Raw genomic sequence first — 21,618 nt, forward strand, 5'->3', positions numbered from 1 at the left:
GAGTCAACACCTCGAGTCACAGTAACTGCCAGAATGCACATAGCACGGGCCGAGGCGGAGGATTAGCAGCAATCTTCCATTCCAGCTTATTAATTAATCAAAAACCCAGACAGAGCTTTAATTCATTTGAAAGCTTGACTCTTAGTCTTGTCCATCCAAATTGGAAGTCCCAAAAAACAGTTTTATTTGTTATTATCTATCGTCCACCTGGTTGTTACTGTGAGTTTCTCTGTGAATTTTCAGACCTATTGTCTGACTTAGTGCTTAGCTCAGATAATTATAGTGGGCGATTTTAACATCCACACAGATGCTGAGAATGACAGCCTCAACACTGCACTTAATCTATTATTAGACTCAATTGGCTTTGCTCAAAATGTAAATGAGTCCACCCACCACTTTAATCATATCTTAGATATTGTTCTGACTTATGGTATGGAAATTGAAGACTTAACAGTATTCCCTGAAAACTCCCTTCTGTCTGATCATTTCTTAATAACATTTACATTTACTCTGATGGACTACCCAGCAGTGGGGAATAAGTTTCATTACACTAGAAGTCTTTCAGAAAGCACTGTAACTAGGTTTAAGGATATGATTCCTTCTTTATGTTCTCTAATGCCATATACCAACACAGTGCAGAGTAGCTAGCTAAACTCTGTAAGTGAGATAGAGTATCTCGTCAATAGTTTTACATCCTCATTGAAGACAACTTTGGATGCTGTAGCTCCTCTGAAAATGAGAGCTTTAAATCAGAAGTGCCTGACTCCGTGGTATAACTCACAAACTCGCAGCTTAAAGCAGATAACCCGTAAGTTGGAGAGGAAATGGCGTCTCACTAACTTAGAAGATCTTCACTTAGCCTGGAAAAAGAGTCTGTTGCTCTATAAAAAAGCCCTCCGTAAAGCTAGGACATCTTACTACTCATCACTAATTGAAGAAAATAAGAACAACCCCAGGTTTCTTTTCAGCACTGTAGCCAGGCTGACAAAGAGTCAGAGCTCTATTGAGCCAAGTATTCCTTTAACTAGTAATGACTTCATGACTTTCTTTGCTAATAAAATTTTAACTATTAGAGAAAAAATGACTCATAACCATCTCAAAGACGTATTGTTATCTTTGGCTGCTTTCACTGATGCCGGTATTTGGTTAGACTCTTTCTCTCTGATTGTTCTGTCTGAGTTATTTTCATTAGTTACTTCATCCAAACCATCAACATGTCTATTAGACCCCATTCCTACCAGGCTGCTCAAGGAAGCCCTACCATTATTTAATGTTTCGATCTTAAATATGATCAATCTATCTTTATTAGTTGGCTATGTACCACAGGCTTTTAAGGTGGCAGTAATTAAACCATTACTTAAAAAGCCATCACTTGACCCAGCTATCTTAGCTAATTATAGGCCAATCTCCAACCTTCCTTTTCTCTCAAAAATTCTTGAAAGGGTAGTTGTAAAACAGCTAACTGATCATTTGCCGATGAATGGTCTATTTGAAGAGTTTCAGTCAGGTTTTAGAATTCATCATAGTACAGAAACAGCATTAGTGAAGGTTACAAATGATCTTCTTATGGCCTCAGACAGTGGACTCATCTCTGTGCTTGTTCTGTTAGACCTCAGTGCTGCTTTTGATACTGTTGACCATAAAATTTTATTACAGAGATTAGAGCATGCCATAGGTATTAAAGACACTGCGCTGCAGTGGTTTGAATCGTATTTATCTAATAGATTACAATTTGTTCATGTAAATGGGGAATCTTCTTCACAGACTAAGGTTAATTATGGAGTTCCACAAGGTTCTGTGCTAGGACCAATTTTATTCACTTTATACATGCTTCCCTTAGGCAGTATTATTAGACGGCATTGCTTAAATTTTCATTGTTACGCAGATGATACCCAGCTTTATCTATCCATGAAGCCAGAGGACACACACCAATTAGCTAAACTGCAGGATTGTCTTACAGACATAAAGACATGGATGACCTCTAATTTCCTGCTTTTAAACTCAGATAAAACTGAAGTTATTGTACTTGGCCCCACAAATCTTAGAAACATGGTGTCTAACCAGATCCTTACTCTGGATGGCATTACCCTGACCTCTAGTAATACTGTGAGAAATCTTGGAGTCATTTTTGATCAGGATATGTCATTCAATGCGCATATTAAACAAATATGTAGGACTGCTTTTTGCATTTACGCAATATCTCTAAAATTAGAAAGGTCTTGTCTCAGAGTGATGCTGAAAAACTAATTCATGCATTTATTTCCTCTAGGCTGGACTATTGTAATTCATTATTATCAGGTTGTCCTAAAAGTTCCCTGAAAAGCCTTCAGTTAATTCAAAATGCTGCAGCTAGAGTACTAACGGGGACTAGAAGGAGAGAGCATATCTCACCCATATTGGCCTCTCTTCATTGGCTTCCTGTTAATTCTAGAATAGAATTTAAAATTCTTCTTCTTACTTATAAGGTTTTGAATAATCAGGTCCCATCTTATCTTAGGGACCTCATAGTACCATATCACCCATATCAATAGAGCGCTTCGCTCTCAGACTGCAGGCTTACTTGTAGTTCCTAGGGTTTGTAAGAGTAGAATGGGAGGCAGAGCCTTCAGCTTTCAGGCTCCTCTCCTCTGGAACCAGCTCCCAATTCAGATCAGGGAGACAGACACCCTCTCTACTTTTAAGATTAGGCTTAAAACTTTCCTTTTTGCTAAAGCTTATAGTTAGGGCTGGATCAGGTGACCCTGAACCATCCCTTAGTTATGCTGCTATAGACTTAGACTGCTGGGGGGTTCCCATGATGCACTGAGTGTTTCTTTCTCTTTTTGGTCTGTATGCACCACTCTGCATTTAATCATTAGTGATTGATCTCTGCTCCCCTCCACAGCATATCTTTTTCCTGGTTCTCTCCCTCAGCCCCAACCAGTCCCAGCAGAAGACTGCCCCTCCCTGAGCCTGGTTCTGCTGGAGGTTTCTTCCTGTTAAAAGGGAGTTTTTCCAAGTGCTTGCTCACAGGGGGTTGTTTTGACCGTTGGGGTTTTTACGTAATTATTGTATGGCCTTGCCTTACAATATAAAACGCCTTGGGGCAACTGTTTGTTGTGATTTGGTGCTATATAAATAAAATTGATTGATTTAAAATCGCATGCAGTGTCAAGGGGTTCGAGAGAAAAAAACGGCTGCGTGATGTAGAAAAACTCCGAAAACAGCAGGGTGTGAGTTAAAAGGAGTTGTTGTTTTGAGAGTGAAATAGGACAGAAATGAGGAAATTGGGGTTTTAAATACTTTAAATTCCTCCTTCGTTATAGGTGACAGCACATATTAATTCATCCCAGTAAAATCTCTTTCTGAGCTACCTCTGGGAATTGTACACTCTGGAAAACCTTCAGACTGACAGGTCGATGAGCAAAAACACCAACCATCCATATTCCACATACTGATGGGATGATCTGCATGAGTTTGAATTGACTGGGTTTGAATTGACAACCTTCTTGTGAGGCGACACCACCACGCTGCTCCAGTGAAACCCAGAGAGAATCATTTCAGGAGTTTCAAATTAAATATTTCAACAGGTATTTTTTTAAAGAATCAAGTCCTTTTTGATTTTCCAGAAAACTGACAAAAACTGTATTTGTGTTGAAATCCAACAGAGTTGTGTAGGATTGTTTTAAACCATAATCAGTTACTGAATACAAAATACAATACAATCTGAATAATTTTAGATTACTTACAATGCAATTGGAAAACTTCAATCAAATGGATCAAATCAAATCAAAAGGAAATTCAGACTAAAAATGGACACAACTACAAAAATTAATTTTCTAATCTGATAAATGATAAATTAAATATGTTAAATTTTGTATCCAGTAACTGATTACATTTCAAACTATTCTTACACAACTCTGAAATCTATTTAAAATGAAGTACCTTTATTTCTGTGTGTAGTTTTTTCTCTGTATTAAACTGCTTAAAACTGATACATAGATAATAATAATGATAATAATAATAACTACAGCACTGCGCTTGTAGAGCGCAAACCTCCGCCAACACTAGTTTCAAACAACTAGTTTCAACAATTGTTGTCAGTGGGACAAAACGGGTTAAGCTAAATTAGATGTGATCAAATGTCAGGAGGGTGTATTTAGTTCATGCACTTGAATCACAGTTTTTTGTGGTGTTGTCAGGTTTTTGTTTTTTTTTTACTTTTTCGGTTTCTGAATTCTTTTTCAGATCATTTTCACACACTGGTTATCTCTGCTGTGCACAATTTGTCATTTGAGGGGAAGTGATGATCTAGTGGTTAAAACGTGATCAGAGGCGCCTCAGTTCAAATCCCAGCCTGACCAAAAAATTCACTAAGGGCAAGGTCCTTAATCTCCTAGTTGCTCCCAGTGTGTAGTGGGCGCCTTGTATGGCAGTACCCTGACATCGGGGTGAATGTGAGGCATTATTTGTAAATAGTGCAGCAGATAACAGAATTTTTACAGAGGAATCCTTCAAATGGTGATACAAGCACCAAATTTGGCAAAAGTACACCTTAGATATTACTCTTTTGAAAAAACAAAAAACAAAACGACAGGCCACTTGAATTTTCAATAGGTGGCCACATAGGGGTCAATTGAAGAATTACATAGGGGTCAAAATATAAAAATGCTCCAGTCATATTGAAATTATACCACATTATTTGTCTGATTGTAAAGATTCCAAAAAGGTATAGTTTGGACTATCTATGACTGAATTCTATAGAGTTATGTGGTAAAAACAACAAGAATGGTGACAAAGGTCAGTTTCCATTTGTACAGGGGTCACAAGTTAAAGTTGCTCCAATTTTGTTCAAAGGTGATGCAAATTATTTGTTGAGTTAACTGGGTTTCAAAAAGGAATCGTTTGCACCATGTATCATGCTTAGTTATCACGTTACGGGGTAACATATGTCACATGTCATAGAATTCAATGCACGTCAACATTATTTGACCTTTACTTTAGAGACCAAGCATTCAACACAAAAATTGGAGCAACTTTAACTTTTGACCCCTGTACAAACTGAAATTGACCTTTGTCACCATTCTTAAGGTTTTTTACCCCATAACTCCATAACATTCAGTCATAGATAGTCCAAACTATACCTTTTTGGAATCTTTATGATCAGACAAATTATGTGGCATAGTTTTCAATATGATTGGTGCATTTTTATATTTTAACCCCTGTGTAATTCTTCAATTGACCCCTATGTGGCCACCCACTGAAAATTCAAGTGGCCCGTCGTTTTTTCAAAAGAGCAATGTCTAAGGAGAATTTGTGCTGGATTTGGTGCTTGTATCACCATGTGAAGTATTCCTTCAGTTATCTGCTGCACTAAAAGCGCTTTGGGCATCTGATGCAGATGGAAAAGTGCTATATAAATGCAGTCCATTTATTGCTTTTTGACACTTGGTTTCTGACTGATAACTGGAAGACAAACAGGCATAAAATTGGAACCTGCATCCAATTTTGGTGGTGTAGGTATATCCATAACAGAAAAATGAGAGTGACTGAGGCCCTTTTGGTTGAGATATAATGTCAAATGTACATCAAATGGGCTTTTCAATATAAAATTCAAAAGTCCACAAAACTCACAATCTGGATCAGATCCAGATTAAACTTTGTCAGGTAATAGTGAGTGCCAATCTGCACCTCACTTTCAAATATGAGAGTGATTGGGGGATGTTTGATTAAGATATAATGTAAAATATATGTTAAATGGGGTTTTCAATGTTAAATTTAAATGGTCACAAAATCTGGAATGTGGATCAGATCCGGATCAAACTCTGTCAGTCGATAAAGGATGCCATCCTACACAACACTCTCAAATATGAAAGAGATTTGATCTTTTTTGACAGAGGTATGAGTTTTTGAAAATTCATTCAATGTTAAAGGATGGGTATTTTTGCAAGATTTTTCCAGAGTTTGACCTTTGACCTTGAAAATTATGAAAAATTGTGGGCTCCAGGCTGCTCACAAACAAACAGACAAACATACAGGGGTGTAAATATTATTTAACTGGCAGAGGTAATAAACAATAATAATAATGATAAATAAAAAATAGACCATCTCTCAACAAACATTAACAAATAAACAAATGAACAAACAAACGTAATTAGCGACGCCACCAGAGGTGCACGCTCTTGTGCTTTCCGTGGTCACTGTGTAACTCTAGTAGAATGAATTCTAGCAGTATATCTTCAGAACACCAGCTCCAATTTGGACCAAACTTGGCAAGTTAGGACATTCTGGTTAGGATCAATCAAGGTCAGAGGTCACGGTCAAACTCACTGAACTGAAATGATGTCAGATATTTTAGTGTGAGTGATCTTAAACCTAAGTGATATTTTCTCGACATCTCTAAGGGACATTTTCTCGGCAGCATGATACTTTGAAATGTGGGTGTGGCCTCACTAACAGCTCACTTTTGATCAAGCTGCATTCAGAATATTGGCAGAAATCAATCAGCTCACATTTTGAGCACTGAGGAATCTAAAAGATGATTGACACTGCAGTTCCGCTCTCATTTCATCCGATCTCCCCGAGTGTGATATGCATCAAATGCTGGAGTCTAATATTATAGAGGCATCATAATTAAAATCAAAGACGTGCGCAGGAAGCTCTTAAGTATAGCTTCTGACATCCTGACGTACAGATCTGTTTCCTCTCTCCATCTCCAGGTGTGAATTCCATGTGTTGGTGTGTGTGTGTGCAAATGTACATTACAGCACAGTATACCTCGCAATTATGCTCGCATTAAATGCTTCATAACATTTACATCTAATGCCAATGTTCAGCATCAGGGCAGGAAGCGGCTCCAGTCTGCGGTCAGGTGGAGTTACAGTACGCCAAAGTGTTACTCCACAAGGTCACAGACCACCAACAGCAGAAAACAGAGCCTGAAGATCTGCAGACTCACATAAACACACGAGACGTGTTAGAAACAGCATCGCTGCAGGTCTGACAGCGTCAGATGGGCCACATTACGTCACCGTCTGCTGCAGACAGCGACCCTTAATAATCGTAATGATGACATATATTTGAAGATCAATAACCCAGTTATTTTGGATTTTCCGAAGTGGGTCCAAGATAAATCCATGATGAAAATAATTGTCCAGTGAAAGTGACATTTCAGTCTGAGCGACTTTGATCAGACGTGTGGGTGTTTTGTTTCCATCATATATACTTCAGCTGGTCTCTGAACGCTATTGACACCGGTAATTGATCTGGGACTACATATATTTAATAGATTGAATCCAATCCAATGAGTCAGGTTTTTTTTAGTAAACAAATGACTCATTAGATGAACTCAATTCAGTTATGAGCAGGATTTCCATCTAATAAATATATGTAGTCCCAACTCAAATTAAATGAAATTATCTTGCATGGATGTGCTTTATTTGAATTGGGGCTACATATATTTGTTAGATGGAAATCCTGCTCATAACTGAATTGAGTTCATCCAATGCATCAGTTTTTTTGTGTGCATATCTCTGAGTGTTTGTGTATTATTTATTTCTTTAATTTATTTCTTTCGTCTCTCCCCCGTAAACGTATTAGAGATAGGCATCTGCTTAAGGCAGAGAGTGACTTTTCTTTGTTGACGATCTTTGTGGAAGCTGCACGTGAGAATGTTCCGCCTTGTGCCAATAATGATGATGACCTCAAAATAAAAGTTTTGAAAATTAACCCCAAAATTTTCATAATACAGGATGCACATTATCGTGCCATGCGCAAGACATATCCGAAAGCTGAGGCCGATATGACAAACAGTCAGAGAGATATGCGAGCCACATACACACACGCGCACACACAGATGCATCTTGCTTTATAGTGCAGCAGATAACTGAAACAATTGTGCAAATGGTGATACAAGCACCAAAGCTGGCACAAATACTCCTTAGACATTACTCTTTTGAAAAAAACCAACTGGCCACTTGAATTTTTAATAGGCGGCCAGGTAGGGGTCAGTTGAAGAATTACACAGGGGTCAAAATTAAAAATGCTCAAATCATTTTGAAAACTACACCACATTATTTGTCTGATCGTAAAGATTCCAAAAAGGTATAGGTTTGACTATCTATGGCTGAATGATCAGGAGTTATGGGGTAAAAACAGCAAAAATGGTGAAAAAGGTCAGTTTCAGTTTGTACAGGGGTCAAAAGTTAAAGTTCCTTCAATTTTGGTAAAAAGTGATGCAAATTATTGGTTGAGCTAATAGGATTAATAAATGGAATAGTTTTGATTGTGTTGAATGTTTGGTCTCCAAAGTAAAGGTCAAACAAGGTCAACATCCATTGGATTCTATGACATGTGACATATGTTACCCCGTAACATGATAACTAAGCATGATACATGGTCCAAACTATTCCTTTTTAAAACCCTGTTAACTCAACCAATAATTTGCATAATTTTTTACCACAATTGGAGCAACTTTAAGTTTTGACCCCTGTACAAACTGAAACTGACCTTTGTCACCATTTTTGCTGTTTTTACCCCATAACTCCTGATCATTCAGTCATAAATAGTCCAAACTATACCTTTTTGGACTCTTTACGATCAGACAAATAATGTGGTGTAGTTTTCAAAATGACTTGAGCATTTTTAATTTTGACCCCTGTGTAATTCTTCAATTGACCCCTACCTGGCCGCCTATTGAAAATTCAAGTGGCCAATCGTTTTTTTCAAAAGAATAATGTCTAAGGAGTATTTGTGCCACCTTTGGTGCTTGTATCACCGTTTGCATGATTTTGCTCTAAATATATAGCTGCTGCACTATTATAGATAGATCAACGTTTGAGCAGCATGTATCTGTTCTCCCTCTTCACTCAGGTCCTTTGGCTCATTCCCACGAAGCTGCATATGTGGATGACTGTTAAACTGCACTCAAAGGGTTTGTTTTCAGAAAGGTCAATGTGATCAAAGGTCAAATTAGATTATTTTAATGCTCACCAAATTAAGCACAGATATGGAGGTGGGTTCTGGACACCATGGGGTCTACTATAGCAGGTGCAGGCTGTTGCACCCCCACGGCACATAGTGGCAGAGTAAAAGCTCAGCACAAACGGAGAGGAACATCCAAAAAGCTGCCATGCAGAAAACAAGGCCTATTTTTCTCAAAATCAGATGATGCTGCATTTTTAGTGCAGATGGGTCTTCATCACCAGTCCACACTGGGACGTCTTGTAACCGAGAGTGAAGCAGCTTCTCCAAATTCTAGACTTCTGGTACTCTGCAAGTAAAACCTGGCTCAGTCCCACTGGGTTTGGAGAAAGTGAAGCAGGTCAAGTACGTTGGCGTATAACTCAGCTGTAATCATCATCTTTTAAAAACGATCCATGCTTGCCAAGTAAGTCTGAATATTTCATTTTATATCCACAAAGTAAAAACTACTTGCTCCGACGTGGTCTGTATTAACTGCTTGGGGAATACAAATGAACCAAGATGTAAAATGTCATAAAGACTCGAGAAAACATCTGTGATTTAGGTGATTGCTCACATTTCACCACTGGGACGAGAGGTACAATTTAGACTCTAACCAGGAGCAGATGTACTCAGCTGACGAACAGCAAGCTGACAGTCTCCATACCCTCCCGCTTTTCTACCCAGTACCTCAGAATTGTGCAAAAGGAAATACACACTGCTCCTCTAATAGCTTCCTCATTTGAAATGTTACCTCAAATAACCCTTCCTTCCAACAGCTGGAGAAACCTGCTGCTAATTCATTTCATGCAGCTCTGCAGACTTCCAACAAGTCGTTCATCTGGCACAAACGTGCGCACACGGCAGCCTGCACGCAGCTGCAGAGTGAAGGCTTCACGCAGCATCTGCAAATCTACTGAACACCGTTATGATGATTCTGCAGGTTTGATCAAAATCACCACACACCTGGTTCACGTTACTGCATCCCAACAAGTTCACAAAGTATCCAGCATTCTAGTGCTCAAATACGTCTGATGACGTCTGTGCAGTGATTTAGTTTAACAACAAATAAATAAATACTCAAGGAATTGAAACTGCATCTTAGGGAAATAATAACTATTAACATCCTGTCTTTTTTCAGTGTTTACTGGCAGGATTTTTTTTGTTTACATAATTGCGCAAAACAACAGCATCAATAATTTTGTTTTTTTTATTACTACTGTTGTGTGTTTTCTTGTAAAACAAAAATAAATGAATAAAGAATAATGTTAGTGGTAGTAGTAGTAATCACAGTAGTAGTAATATTAGTAGAAGTAAAAGTAGAAGTGGGGTAGTAGCAGTAGTAGTAATAATAGTAGTAACAGTAGTAGTAGTAGTAGTAGTATTAGTAGTGATAGTACTAGTAAAAACAGTAGTAGTAGTAGTAGTAGTAGCATTAATAGCAGTAATAACAGTATTATTACTAGTAATATAAGTAGTAGTGGTAGTAGTAGTAGTTGTAATATTAGTAGTACTAGTACTATTGTTGTTATTATTATTATTAGTAGTAACATAGCTAGTAGTAGTTGTAGTAAGACTATTAGTAGTAGGAATAATATTAGTTGCAGTAATAGTAACACGGATTGTAGTAGTAGCAATAGTAGTAGTAATAATAGTAGTTGTACTAACTGTCGTAGTATATTAGTCATAGTAGTGGTAGTAGTAATATAAGTAGGAGTGGTAGTTGTAATAATAGTAGTAGTACTAATACTAGTAACATTATTATTATTAGTAGTAGTAGTAGCAGTAGTAACAGAGGTAGTAGTAGTTGTAGTAGTAGTAGGAGTAATAATAGTTGTAGTATTTGTAATACTGGTGGTAGTAGTAGTAGCTGCAATAGTGGTGATGGTGGTGGTGGTAGTATTCGTAGTAATATTAGTTGTAGTAATATTTCTTTTATCTTGGTGTAAAGCACTTGGAGCTCATTTATTGTTATAAATTCTTCTATAAAATCTACTTTTATCACTCATTTTAAAGTGTTTTAGCCTCTCGAGAGCATTAATGTTCAGTCTGATCTGCAGAAAACACAAAAACATGCTCAAGAAATACATAAGCAGAGGAAATACTGATGAAAAAAGCAGAACATTTCTCAAATGATGATGGTGATGATGATGATGGTGGTGATGATGGTGATGATGATGATGATGATGATGATTGTCAAGTTGGAAGGTCACCCATGATTTGCTGGCACTTTCTCGCTCTGGCTTTTCTGCATATCACACAGTTGTCAACAACTTTCTTAGCCAGTCTTCAGTCTCTTATAACCCAGGCTTTCTTCCTCATCCGTAGGAGTGTTCCTGCTACCTCCTCGTGGTTTGCTTTGTGAGCCTCCTGAGCTAGGAGTGTTGATATCCACGCTTCATATGGCAGGATCGGTACTGCGCTTCCATCTTTGTTGAAGAACTGTATTCTTCCTCCACATAGTAGCAGTCCTGATTCATTGTCTTTGTATACGGCCAGTCTGTTGAGGGTAGTGTCATGAAAGTTGACGCCTTCCAGGGATGCAAGGAAAAGGTCTCGAAGTGCATCTTCACACTCTCCAATAGCCAGAATGGCTAGCTTAGCTTTGGCCTCCTCCTTTAGAGGTATTGCCTCCCACTTTGCCTTACAGACTGCTGAACCCTTCATCTTCCACCTAGTGGCAGCCCTCCACACCCAGGCAATGACTCTGACCAGTTTAGATAAACTGCTGAAACTCCTCTCATCAACACGTAGCTTAACTACTGAGCCAGCAGGAGGCCTGCGGGCTGGAACTTCCTCAAGACAATCAGAGGTCATTGGATAGGTCACAGGTTCATTACAGTTAGGGGTTTGAAGTGCTGTACCCAGTTTTCTCTTCTGGGCTCTGGTCAGTACTGCTGAGAAAGCCTTTCTTTGACATTTCTCTATGCCCTCTTTGGCATTTGCTGCAATCTCTGTAGCTGACTTTTTTGGCCACTCCTCCACTGGCTGCCTCAGGAACTGAGGTCCATTTTGCCATTCTGAAACTTTATTGAGATCCTCAGGACTTGCTCCTCTAGTTATAATATCAGCAATATTTACATCCCCTGGGATCCACCACCAGTCCCCGAGTGGTCCAGCCTTCTGAATTTCTCTGACCCTATTTGCAAAGAAGGTCTGGTATCCATAGTTATCTCACTGAATGGCTCCCAACACAGTTTGGCTGTCCAGCAGGTGGAACCATCATTCTATTTCCATTCAGCTGTGCTTTTCGATGTATCTTTTGAGCCGGGTAGCGAACACTGCACCACAGATCTCTGCCTTGACCGGTTCTCCTTTCTGGTCCAGTGGTGTACGTTTTGCCTTAGAGTCAAACAATCTAACCTGGATACCTTGCTCAGTCTCCCACCTGAAATATACTACAGCTCCAAAGCTCTTGTCACTTCCATTGGAGAAAGTTATTCCCCAAGGTTTTCCGACCCAGTCAGCTGGTGTGAGGCTTCTATGGAAAGTGGTCTGACCAAGACGCACATACTCCTCAAACAGTTTGATGGCTTCCATCTGGAGGTTCCCAGAGAGGGGTTTGTCCCAAGTATCTCGTGTCAGACTTCTTCCTCCAGTCTCTTGGACATGCTTTCCTGACAAGTACAACCCCTGGCAATAATTATGGAATCACCGGCCTCGGAGGATGTTCATTCAGTTGTTTAATTTTGTAGAAAAAAAGCAGACCACAGGACATGACACAAAACTAAAGTAATTTCAATGTCAACTTTCTGGCTTTAAGAAACACTATAAGAAATCAAGAAAAATTATTGTGGCAGTCAGTGACGGTTACTTTTTTAGACCAAGCAGAGGGAAATAAACATGGACTCACTCAATTCTGAGGAATAAATTATTGGAATCACCCTGTAAATTTTCATCCCCAAAACTAACACCTGCATCAAATCAGATCTGCTCATTAGTCTGCATCTAAAAAGGAGTGATCACACCTTGGAGAGCTGTTGCACCAAGTGGACTGACATAAATCATGGCTCCAACACGAGAGATGTCAATTGAAACAAAGGAGAGGATTATCAAACTCTTAAAAGAGGGTAAATCATCACGCAATGTTGCAAAAGATGTTGGTTGTTCACAGTCAGCTGTGTCTAAACTCTGGACCAAATACAAACAACATGGGAAGGTTGTTAAAGGCAAACATACTGGTAGACCAAGGAAGACATCAAAGCATCAAGACAGAAAACTTAAAGCAATTATGTCTCAAAAATCAAAAATGCACAACAAAACAAATGAGGAACGAATGGGAGGAAACTGGAGTCAACGTCTGTGACCGAACTGTAAGAAACCGCCTAAAGGAAATGGGATTTACATACAGAAAAGCTAAACGAAAGCCATCATTAACACCTAAACAGAAAAAAACAAGGTTACAATGGGCTAAGGAAAAGCAATCGTGGACTGTGGATGACTGGATGAAAGTCATATTCAGTGATGAATCTCGAATCTGCATTGGGCAAGGTGATGATGCTGGAACTTTTGTTTGGTGTCGTTCCAATGAGATTTATAAAGATGACTGCCTGAAGAGAACATGTAAATTTCCACAGTCATTGATGATATGGGGCTGCATGTCAGGTAAAGGCACTGGGGAGATGGCTCTCATTACATCATCAATAAATGCACAAGTTTACGTTGATATTTTGAACACTTTTCTTATCCCATCAATTGAAAGGATGTTTGGGGATGATGAAATCATTTTTCAAGATGATAATGCATCTTGCCATAGAGCAAAAACTGTGAAAACATTCCTTGCAAAAGACACATAGGGTCAATGTCATGGCCTGCAAATAGTCCAGATCTTAATCCAATTGAAAATCTTTGGTGGAAGTTGAAGAAAATGGTCCATGACAAGGCTCCAACCTGCAAAGCTGATCTGGCAACAGCAATCAGAGAAAGTTGGAGCCAGATTGATGAAGAGTACTGTTTGTCACTCATTAAGTCCATGCCTCAGAGACTGCAAGCTGTTATAAAAGCCAGAGGTGGTGCAACAAAATACTAGTGATGTGTTGGAGCGTTCTTTTGTTTTTCATGATTCCATAATTTTTTCCTCAGAATTGAGTGAGTCCATATTTTTTTTCCCTCTGCTTGGTCTAAAAAGTAACCGTTATTGACTGCCACAATTTTTTTTCCTGATTTCTTATAGTGTTTCTTAAAGCCAGAAAGTTGCCATTTGAAATGACTTTAGTTTTGTGTCATGTCTGATCTTCTTTTTTTCTACAAAATTAAACAACTAAATGAACATCCTCCGAGGCCGGTGATTCCATAATTTTTGCCAGGGGTTGTATGACTCCTTTCTGCTTGATGGGTGAAACCAGGCTGATTGGATCATAGAGCCCAGCTACTTGGCTCAACAGCTCTCTTCTGGTCAGTGGGTCAGGAGTCTTCTCGCTTACTTCCTCTTCAAGGAGGTCTTGGCCTATCCTCATTTTCTTTCGAGGATTTCTATCGAGGCTGTTATGTAAAGCTTGTCCTCCTGGACCAGGTATCCAACCCCTAGGGCTCTATTTTCACTCTCTTTCATCTGATTGGGAAGTATTATGATTCCACTTTACCTTGTTGCCTTTCCTGATTCAGGCTTTTCTGCCTCCCACTTTGCACTGAATGGACTCATGGCTTGAGGAAAAACCCCCCAGCTCTCAGAATTTTCTCTACACCCTTTGTCATCTCATCCAGCCTCTTTGGGTCGCAGTGGGATGTCAGGACATCATCAACGTAGCTGTCCTCCTCTATGACTCTACGCTCCTCCTCCAGGTGAGTAAACATCGGTAGCCTCACTGTCTCCCGCATAGCCAGCTGTGCTATGCATCCTGCTGGTCGATCATCCATGTTTACGCTAGTGACCACATACTCTCCGATCTCCTCATCCTGAGTATCTCTCCATAGGAATCTGTGGAGGTGCATCTCTTGGTCTTCCAGCCACACAGAGTTGTACATCTTCCTGATGTCCCCCAGAGCTGCAAAAACCCCTCTCCTGAACCTGAGTAAAACTGCCCAGATTGAATTAAGAACATCAGGCCCCTTCAACAAGAGATCGCTCATACTCAGCCCTTGAATTTTGGCTGCTGTTCCATACAATGCGTATTGGCGTTGTCAGAGAGTGGGGATGTGGTGCAATTAAGTGGCTCACATACCACACCGGCCCTTTCCAATTGTTGACACACTCCTTGGTGAGTTTTCTTGCTGCTCCTCTCGCAACCATTTCATGCACTTGAGCTGTGTAGGCAGTGTGCCACTTGGGATCCCTCCTGAGCTGTCTTTCTGTTCTCAGAAAGGTGGCCTCCACTGCACTCCTGTTATTAGGAAGAGAAGTTGGGTCTGCAATCCAGGGGTATTTTGAGTCCCAGTGCGGAGCATCGCTGTGGGCATCTACTTTTATGTAGGTGAGGCCTTGCTTTATGATTTCAAGCTCCTTCTCCTCATTCAATGTCATCTCCTTTCCCCCTGGTTGACAACTACCGCAACAACATCCACCACATTTTGGGTCACTGGCTGCTCCAATGCTATCCCATCTCCACCATTCCAGAAACTCTGTGCTTGCAACTGTGGTTTCAGCCAAGCTCTCTCCTCCCCCAATGATCTCTTCATATTTCACAGCAGCCGTTCTCATGGAGCGGGCAAAGTGTGTTTCTGATCGGTGTGCTGTCATGTTCACTTCCTCAAAGAGATCCGGATGAGCTCCTCCTACAGTTTTTCCCAGTGGGCCGTCCCAAAGCTCCCCAACGATCTTCACCCTTTGCGGGGCCAATCTACCTTCACGGTGGCTAATACGCAGTTCAATGCTCTCCGGTCTTCTCAGATCCTCCAGCCCAACCTCTGGGAAGAATTTCTTCAACTGTTCAGGATTGATAACTCTGTGGACTTTGGCTATTTAATTTAGCCCACAGCAGATGAGTTCGTGGGCTTGTTCTGTCCCTCTGGGTGTCTTGACTCTCACCCTGAGTAGATATTGCATGGTAGTAACCGTCATAGCCATACCTCCTACTCCCTGGACAACTAACGTGAACTTCTCACTCCTGAACTCCTGAAGTCTTTCAGCAGCTCTGTGAGTAATGTAGTTGGTGTCCGATGCCAAGTCAATCAGGGTTCCAACTTTCTGACCAGAATTAGCAGTGACTGATAACAGCATCATGATAACTGGCAGCTCTTCCAATCCATTCTCTGCCACCAGTCCCAGCTGTTCCTTTCTTGTACAGCTTGTTTTCGCAGTCATGTTGGTAAAAGCCTGCTTGCATTTTTCTGCCATTTCTGGGGAGAGTTCGGCCATAAATTTTTCCTGTTCCTCTGTAAGCTTGGGCTTTCTCCTGCTCTCTTTTCCACCTTTATCTTCCCCGCCTCTTCTGGATTCCCCCTTGGACAAAGAAAGTAATGGTGATTTGACAAGTTCCCTTTCCTGCAATCTTTATTTCTGCACAGGTAGGTTCCGATGCACTCATCCTCTTTTCCATGACATCCCAAGCACGTTTCACATGCTCCCAGCTTCCTCACAGCACTTAACTTCTCAGCCAACTTCAATCCCTTGAACCTCTTACAGAAGAAATTTTTATCTGTATGCTTTTTCATCTCCACAGCAACCCAACACATCCTTCTTTCCATGTGGAACGTGTGAAAGCAGGTTTTTTTTTTTTAATTTCCTTTCTTGCTTCTCAGTTACACGAGCTGTTCCAATTCTCCAGAATTTCCTCTGAGTTTTCAGAAGTTTAGGAGGCTATCAAAATGATTGTCTCTTGTGACATTATTGTGGGGGTTCACCATAAATACAAGCCAGTCTTTCTTTACAGCATCTGGTAGCTTGCTTTCAATTGACTTGGTCACCAGTGGATTCTTGATGGCTCCTGTGTCCCCGAGCTCAGTGAGGTCTGCCCAGCTTTCTCGACGGTTTGGATTAGGTCAATCACCTTCCTTGGGTGATTTTATCTCAGAGGAGGAATCTTATCAAGTTCTTCAATTATCTCCAGTTATCAATTCAATTATCTCAATTATCTCCAGGCAATTGTAGATTTATTTCCAATCTGTTTTCCAATACACGGAACATGTCTTGAGCAGTGTTGTATGTTGACAGGTGGAAGTCTCTGGAGATCTTCTCATCCACACTATCTAAGAGTTGCATTTTTTTTTTCACTTCCACTGAGCTGGTGGGTTCTCCCTGCTTTTGCAGGCTCTCCCAATCCCTTTTCCATAGGTGAAAGTCCCTTTTGCACCCATAAAATCTGGGCAGACTAACCGGCTTTATTTCTCACAAGTGGTGCGGTGTGTGGAGCTGGTGCGGTTGCTATGCTGGCTGCTGCAGCTGAGGCTGCCATTTCTGCACCTTTCTCCTTTGCAATACTTTGTGCGACAGCAAACTCTGCCCCTTCTTACTTCAAGCTATTCTTGATCAATTAAGGTCCTTACTCAACCTTCCAGACCAGATTTCTCCTTGGCTGGAATCCACAACTCCCAAGCCACAACGCTTTTAGTAGCTTCTTGGACCAGCTGTGTCATGAAAGTCATCTGCACGTCATAGCCATCTTGATTTACAGCAGTGATTAGTATTGCAGCAGCATCATCACAAGCTTTCTCTGCCTCACGGATGATGTTTCTAGTTCATCCTCCCCGTAACATGACCATAATTTGGATTGTACCAGCTCTTGACTTCATCCAATTTTGATTGACATCGTAAATTGTTTTCTCCAGGTTTCCTCCTGTTGCTTGTCCAGCTCTGCCTCCTTATTAGCATCCTCAAGATCTGCCATTAAACCAGCTTTGTAATCATCATTTGTTTCACAGAGCTTTCTTGCTTCACAGGTGAGTTTCTTGAACTCCTCTTGTAGTTCACTTTTGGCCATGCCTTGTGCTGCTCGGGTGAGAAAATTAACTGCTTTGGTGAAAGCAATTTTAGTCAGGGTTCTTTCCTCCTTCAGTTGGGTCACTGTCTTCCCAAAAGCTTCCTCTGCCATTTTGTGAAGCTTATCAGTATATAAAGGAGTCCAGTTAATTTGCTTTGACAGCTTCTCGACGTTTCTCAGGCCTTTAATCCTTTGAATTCAGCCATGCACTGGGTTTCAACTGTCAAGTTCTACCGTGTTTAAATTATTTCAGCTTCTGCCCAAACTGAAAAAGGCCTGGCAAAACCACGAAGAAAGACACGGATCAACTCTTCCTCTTCTTGATTTTTAATTTGGAGGATTATCCGGTTGTTAAGTGTGACGTAACGCATCATGTGATTTTCAACTTCCGGCTCCAACAAAAAAGGCGCGCTGTCATTAACATTGGGAACTGCACTGAGACGATCTGATCAGGCTGCACTTAAACCGCTGCACACGGACAACAGCATTAACATCACAACATAAACTTTTTGTATATTGTGCCTAAAACTCTCTGGATATATTAACTGGGTTTTAGACGTTGTTACTGCGTTTGTTTTATGTGAAAATGTCAGACGCTCAGGTTGTTTCTCCGTTATTTTCAATGGGAGTTGCTGCGAGCTGCGATCGCTTCCTGATCATGTCGTTTGGGGAGAAAGTGAAGTTTGCACTTTAATGTCCTGTTTATTGTAAGAAATAATTTTTATTAACAAACAGACATGTATATTTTACCTGTGTATAATAAATATGTAAGTAAAAGAAAAAAAGTTTTATTAAGTGTTCTGACCACAGAACCAGACGAATGCGTTTAACGGAGGTGGAGGTAGAGAAGGGAGGGACGGAGGTTTGCGCACAGTGTAAACACAACTAACTTAAACTGTAAATCGTTAAAAGGATCAAACAGACGTAACTTTAATTGTAAACTTGGAGGTCTTTGGACCCGGAAACAGATTTATCACGTGATGCGTTACGTGAGCGCTTAACAACCGGATTAGGGTGAAAACCTTCACCAAAACAGAAATTTACATTCATCATGAATCATTTTTCAAACCAAAACACTTATTCATTTCATTTATACATTTCAGTCCATCAATCAATCAATCAATTTTATTTATATAGCGCCAAATCACAACAAACATGTTGCCCCAAGGCGCTTTATATTGTAAGGCAAGGCCATACAATAATTACATAAAAACCCCAACGGTCAAACGACCCCCCTGTGAGCAAACACTTGGCGACAGTGGGAAGGAAAAAACCCCCTTTTAACAGGAAGAAGAAACCTCCAGCAGAACCAGGCTCAGGAGGGGCAGTCTTCTGCTGGGACTGGTGGGGCTGAGGGAGAGAACCAGGAAAAAGACATGCTGTGGAGGGGAGCAGAGATCAATCACTAATGATTAAATGCAGAGTGGTGCATACAGAGCAAAAGAGAAAGAAACAATCAGTGCATCATGGGAACCCCCCAGCAGTCTAAGTCTATAGCAGCCTAACTAAGGGATGGTTCAGGGTCACCTGATCCAGCCCTAACTATAAGCTTTAGCAAAACGTTTTTTAAGCCTAATCTTAAAAGTAGAGAGGGTTGTCTGTCTCCCTGATCTGAATTGGGAGCTGGTTCCCCAGGAGAGGAGCCTGAAAGCTGAAGGCTCTGCCTCCCATTCTACTCTTACAAACCCTAGGAACTACAAGGTAAGCCTGCAGTCTGAGAGCGAAGTGCTCTATTGGGGTGATATGGTACTATGAGGTCCCTAAGATAAGATGGGACCTGATTATTCAAAACCTTATAAGTAAGAAGAAGAATTTTTAAATTCTATTCTAGAATTAACAGGAAGCCAATGAAGAGAGGCCAATATGGGTGAGATATGCTCTCTCCTTCTAGTCCCGTTAGTACTCTAGCTGCAGCATTTTGAATTAACTGAAGGCTTTTCAGGGAACTTTTAGGACCTGATAATAATGAATTAATTACAATAGTCCAGCCTAAGAGGAATAAATGCATGAATTAGTTTTTCAGCATCACTCTGAGACAAGACCTTTAGAGATATTGCGTAAATGCAAAAAAGCAGTCTACATATTTGTTAATATGCGCATTGAATGACATATCCTGATCAAAATGACTCCAAGATTTCTCACAGTATTACTAGAGGTCAGGGTAATGCCATCCAGAGTAAGGATCTGGTTAGACACCATGTTTCTAAGATTGTTGGGCCAAGTACAATAACTTCAGTTTTATCTGAGTTTAAAGCAGGAAATTAGAGGTCATCCATGTCTTTATGTCTGTAAGACAATCCTGCAGTTTAGCTAATTGGTGTGTGTCCTCTGGCTTCATGGATAGATAAAGCTGGGTATCATCTGCGTAACAATGAAATTTAAGCAATGCCGTCTAATAATACTGCCTAAGGGAAGCATGTATAAAGTGAATAAAATTGGTCCTAGCACAGAGCCTTGTGGAACTCCATAATTAACCTTAGTCTGTGAAGAAGATTCCCCATTTACATGAACAAATTGTAATCTATTAGATAAATATGATTCAAACCACCACAGCGCAGTGCCTTTATACCTATGGCATGCTCTAATCTCTGTAATAAAATTTTATGGTCAACAGTATCAAAGCAGCACTGAGGTCTAACAGAACAAGCACAGAGATGAGTCCACTGTCTGAGGCCATAAGAAGATCATTTGTAACCTTCACTAATGCTGTTCTGTACTATGATGAATTCTAAAACCTGACTGAAACTCTTCAAATAGACCATCCTCTGCAGATGATCAGTAGCTGTTTTACAACTACCCTTTCAAGAATTTTTTGAGAGAAAAGGAAGGTTGGAGATTGGCCTATAATTAGCAAAGAGAGCTGGGTCAAATGATGGCTTTTTAAGTAATGGTTTAATACTGCCACCTTAAAAGCCTGTGGTACATAGCCAACTAATAAAGATAGATTGATCATATTAAGATCGAAGCATTAAATAATGGTAGGGCTTCCTTGAGCAGCCTGGTAGGAATGGGGTCTAATAGACATGTTGATGGTTTGGCTGAAGTAATAATGAAATAACTCAGACAGAACAATCGGAGAGAAAGAGTCTAACCCAAATACCGGCATCACTGAAAGCAGCCAAGATAACGATACGTCTTTGGGATGGTTATGAGTAATTTTTTCTCTAATAGTTCAAATTTATTAGCAAAGAAAGTCATGAAGTCATTACTAGTTAAAGTTAAGGAATACTCGGCTCAATAGAGCTCTGACTCTTTGTCAGCCTGGCTACAGTGCTGAAAAGAAACCTGGGGTTGTTCTTATTTCTTCAATTAGTGATGAGTAGTAAGATGTCCCTAGCTTTACAGAGGCTTTTTTTATAGAGCAACAGACTCTTTTTCCAGGCTAAGTGAAGATCTTCTAAATTAGTGAGACGCCATTTCCTCTCCAACTTACGGGTTATCTGCTTTAAGCTGCGAGTTTGTGAGTATACCATGGAGTCAGGCACTTCTGATTTAAAGCTCTCTTTTTCAGAGGAGCTACAGCATCCAAGTTGTCTTCAATGAGGATGTAAAACTATTGACGAGATACTCTATCTCACTTACAGAGTTTAGGTAGCTACTCTGCACTGTGTGGTATATGGCATTAGAGAACATAAAGAAGGAATCATATCCTTAAACCTAGTTACAGCGCTTTCTGAAAGACTTCTAGTGTAATGAAACTATTCCCACTGCTGGGTAGTCCATCAGAGTAATGTAAATGTTATTAAGAAATGATCAGACAGAAGGGAGTTTTCAGGGAATACTGTTAAGTCTTCAATTTCCATACCATAAGTCAGAACAAGAT

At 40.2% G+C, this 21,618-nt stretch overlaps 1 protein-coding gene across 1 annotated transcript in view; it reads right to left on the reverse strand.

The window, feature by feature from the left end:
* The window catches only part of LOC117523840 (bcl-2-like protein 11), a 77,960-nt gene that overhangs the window by 3,295 nt on the left and 53,047 nt on the right, over positions 1 to 21,618 (reverse strand).

Source organism: Thalassophryne amazonica, chromosome 13 (assembly GCF_902500255.1).
Source record: "Thalassophryne amazonica chromosome 13, fThaAma1.1, whole genome shotgun sequence".
Classification (NCBI taxonomy): Eukaryota; Metazoa; Chordata; class Actinopteri; order Batrachoidiformes; family Batrachoididae; genus Thalassophryne; species Thalassophryne amazonica.